Source organism: Rhagoletis pomonella, unplaced genomic scaffold (assembly GCF_013731165.1).
Source record: "Rhagoletis pomonella isolate Grant_MI unplaced genomic scaffold, Rhpom_1.0 Rhpom_scaffold_00006, whole genome shotgun sequence".
Taxonomy (NCBI): Eukaryota; Metazoa; Arthropoda; class Insecta; order Diptera; family Tephritidae; genus Rhagoletis; species Rhagoletis pomonella.
In genome coordinates, this window is record NW_023458560.1 from 10,031,594 (window position 1) to 10,036,286 (window position 4,693).

The 4,693-nt window shown below is 33.6% G+C and overlaps 1 protein-coding gene across 1 annotated transcript in view; it reads right to left on the bottom strand.

Annotated features, from left to right (window-relative positions):
- The window catches only part of LOC118741555, a 13,595-nt gene that overhangs the window by 931 nt on the left and 7,971 nt on the right, over nt 1-4,693 (bottom strand). The window lies entirely within an intron of this gene.

Here is a 4,693-nt window from a genome sequence, read left to right on the forward strand (position 1 = left end):
TGGAGGTGGTAGGGATCGATCTCATATAACCCCTCACCAAATTTCAGTGGTCTAACATAAATACTTCCAGAGATAAGGACAATGAAAAATTCCATTTGTATGGGAGGTGCCACGCCCCCTTTATATATCAAAATATTTTTTACCCTGTGACCATCCCTGGAAGATATCCAGTGCGTGTGTAAAATTTGGTTACGATCGGCTTATTCGTTTAGGAGCCAAGTGTGTCTATAGGTACATACATAATTTGAATTTTATATATATAGATTAAAAGGACCATGGACTTGGTCACGTCGATTTGGTCAGTTTTCAAGATCGTGGTGGATGAAGTCAAACATGTATTGTCAAATATTATGAATCGTTTGATATTTAAGTTAATAGTAGTTTCAAGCATATAAGTATTTACACACATCAACATAATACAATTAGGGTGAGTCCATTTATGCCGAAGAAGCACATTTTTCGCGGTTTCTAAATTTGCCGTTATATGAAACTAGGGGACGCGCATTAAGTTTTTAGATAAACATAAATATTTTAGTTAAAAAATAAATCCTTTTGGGGACCCTCTAATAGGACGATATTGCTTTGCATTCAGCTTGAACGAAAAAAGTCACTCCCTGGCATACTATTCTGTAATCCTGTTCTATCATTTAAAGGTTATTTATAAAATTGAAGAAATTTTTTTTTTAGAAAAAAACTGGAGATCCATTTAAGTTTTTCGATATAACTTTGGTAAATGTTACTCGATCGGCACGTAATAATTACCAAATCAGGCGAGACTTGCTGTTACGGTTCTATGATAATAATATGATGAAAATCGTTCAGATTATAAACAAATTATTTAAAAAAAAAAAAAAAATGTTGAACAATTTGTATATTGTATGCATGAACATAAGTAAACTAATTAGTGTTTGTAGAAGTTGTGCCCGTTTAGTTATTTCATACTCATTTGCATAAATAAAATTTTTCCACGATGATGGAAAATAATGGCCACCGAAATTGTTCCAAAAATTGCAAAAATTCGCAAACTATAGCTAATATTAAAAAAGATAAGAATATTTGGAAACAGCGGCATATATGCACGCCAGTAATACTAATGCTGTTCTTTACATCTTTTAACTATAGGCCAGTGCAATTATCAAGAGAACAATTAAAATTTCATTGAAAAAAGATAACTTTGAGATTAACGATAAGCTAAAGGGCTGCGAGAAATTATATTTGACTTTATATTTTGCGTTGACGGATTTACTATCTAATAATATGCACCAAACCTTTTTGCTGAACCCAGAATTTTGAACAAGAATTGGTCTTATTCGACTAGTGTGCTGTGGGTAACTTGGCGGTCGATGCGCGGGCTCTTACAATTAAAATAAAAGACTAATAATTTGTAGGCTTGTTGTTGACTTCATGATACAATATATTTTCACTATTACCAAGGGATTTGAGAAAAATTAGATTTTCGACCCGCCCTAAAGTACATGCTTTTTTCAGATGTATTTTTTCTTAGATTTTGTATAAAAAAAAGAAAACTGTATAGGTATAGGGTTGGTCGAATGAATGGCCTCCTAGTCACCAGTTCCGAGTCTTTTCGATTGCTGAGTATGAGGCTTTATGTTGGACAAAAGACGGAGTATAGAGGAGCCAAATGGAGGAAATTAGCCTATGGTTACAGAAGATATCGTCATTACACACGAATAAAGGCGCGCTAGTATTTTGACGGCGAAAAAATGGGCGTAAAAAAGCTTTGCGAAAAAAGATGCTTATGAAAAACTTCGGCGAAGTATGTTAAGAGTCTTTGACGCTGAAGTGTTTTTATGCGTCTTTTTTCGCCGTCATTTTTTGAGCTCGCGCCTTTATTCGTGTCTAGTGACGATATGTAATAAAGTAACCGACGAAGACTTGCGTGCCGCTAGATTAATAAAATTTATTATTATTAATTAATAAAATTTAAGTAAAATCTGTGGATAATTAACAATAAACTACTTTTTTCGCAAAATCTATAAAGTTCCCTTTTATTTTTCAATAAATCCTGTGCAACAGTTATTATTTTACGCTCTGTATATGATAAAATATTAATAGCTGGAAAAAGGAATACAAAAGAAGTACAAAACTAAGAAAGGAGTACATTTCCAGATATTTTTTTTGGGAGTACAAGGGAGTACATTACAATAAAAAGGAGTACGTTTACTCCCAAAAGCAGTACGTCTGGCAAACCTAATATTAATCGACAAATGCAATTCGATTACTATTGTTACCTTAAATTCAACCGCGACTTCAAACAAATTACAATACGTTAACTTTCGTATGTCATAATCCCAATGTGTTCAGACGACTGCCGGTTCACGTAATTTTCTTTCGTACAATTGCTGACTTGTTCCCTTCAGTCGCGATTCGAGCCCAGATTTCAATGAAATCCCATCGAAATCCTCAGTTTTCTAAAACAAACATTTTAATTCCAAAAAGTTCAATCCTTCAGACAGCTTAACGTAAAAAATAACTAAGACGTATGCACAGTTATTAATACAAGCTGTGAGAGGGCACATGAACTTAACCAAAATATGTCGAGGAAATCCCAAATAGCTGCCGAAATGAGGCCGAAATCTCAGAAGAAGAAGGGATGGATCCATTAAAATGCATATCGAAATGATCAGGACGATGAGCTGAGCCGATTTAGCCAGTACCGTCTGTACCTCGGTATGTCTGTTTGAACGTAATCTAGTCGCTTAGCTTTCCAGATATTCCATTGAAATTTGGTAACCGGATGTATTTTTATTATATATTAATCAATTGTCGGAGCCGGCAAAATCGGACCACTACAACAAATAACTTTCATATACAACTGATTTTTCAGATACATTATATATTTTTATAACTCCTCCATTTTTGCAGCTAGGAACATGAAATTTCGCCCCACTTTTACCTAATATCAACATATAGTTTACAGTGAAAATTAGCACTATAACTTATAGCCTACATACAACTGATTTTTCAGATATGTGGGTTTACTTTAAAACTCCTTCATTTGCGCGGCTAAAACATAGGAATTTCGTGAGCTATTTTATAAATAATCATACAATGTTTAAAGAGAAAATCGTCAAGATCGGTGTGCTATAAGATATATCTGCTATACCACTGATTGTTCAGATAAATGTTTCTGCGATATAACTTCTTTATGTAGGCAGCTAATACCATGCAATTTTGTGACCTGTTTACTTATCGATCATACAAGGCCCATTAAGAAATTCATTTAGATAGGTATAACTAGCTGATTGTTCAGATGTAAGTTTTTTTTTTGTATATTACTCTTCTGCTAATGTTTGTACTAAAGGTAATTTTTAGCTGCTTAAGAACTAATTTAAAATGTAGTAAAGGTTGAAGTAAAGTTTTTTTAAAGGTATGAAACCTTCGGCTAGCCGAAGGCCACACAGTCCTTACCCAGCAAAAAATCGGTAATCGCTTTTAGTGGTAACGTGTTCTAGAAGGCATAGCGTTATAATGCCTTCGAATTTTTTCGCTTCTTTTAGGCATTGCCAGTAATGCAAAGTAGAATGTCCTACAATATTTTATTTATCTCGCTTCTTCGTTTCATTTCGGGGAATGCAAAGTAGAATGTTCTATAATATTTATTTTTTAATTCGTTTCTTTGCTTAATTTCCGGGAATGCAAAGTAGAATGTCCTACAATATTTTATTTGTTTCGCTTCTTTGCGTCATTTCAGGTAATGCAAAGTAGAATGTCCGACAATATTTTATTCGTTTCGCTTCTTTGCTTCATTTCGGGGAATGCAAATTAGAATGTCCTACAATTTTTTATTTGTTTTGCTTCTTTGCTTCATTTCGGGGAATGCAAAGTAGAATGCTGCATCGTAGTCAGCTGAAAAATGGAATGAATATCCAAAAATTCTTTTTCTACCGTTACTTTCTGTGGAAATTTGTCTCGCATAAAATTCATGTTTTGCTTTGTTCAATTTGCAGCGAAGTTGAAGTCAGTCAATGAAGTGACGTACAAGAGTGAGGAAGTACAATTTTAAGCTTAATTAAATATGCATGTATGTACATACCGATTTTAAAGAAAATCTAAATACCTAAATACAAACATATGTACGCTGATTTATAAAAATTTTAATTAATTTTAACCTTTTAAGACATTTTCTGATTTCAATTTAATATAAATAAGTATGTACTTATCTAGGCATTCTACATTAGTTTCTCTGTAAGGCATTCTTTGTTCGCTTGTCTGGATTCTGTTTATCCATGCATTCTCCCTTCGTTTGAAGGTAATGCTGCGGGTAAGGGCTTACCTCCAATGATATGCCCATGTTAAAATAAGGCCTTCTTGAAGCGAAACGGTAAGCGATTCCCATCGCCAAGCTCGTTTCCACTTTCGTTTCTGTGGTAATCGTGTTTTTTGCTGGGTACTCGCTTTGTATTAATTTTTTAACTCTGATTTACCCGTATATACAGAACATACCTTTGGTTTTGGCATGAACAATGTTTTTATAAAAACTTTGCAACAAATTTTAATGGAAAAACTGTGCAAATTTAAAAAATCACCATGAACTCTCATTACCCTTAGCTTCAGGAAGCCTCTATGTAAAAGGTTCCGAAAATAGGATAAATACTTAAATACACTCAACAATTAAAAGTTTTGAAATTTTTCGGATGTTCGCCTGTCTGTAGATACTTGCGGTTATTGA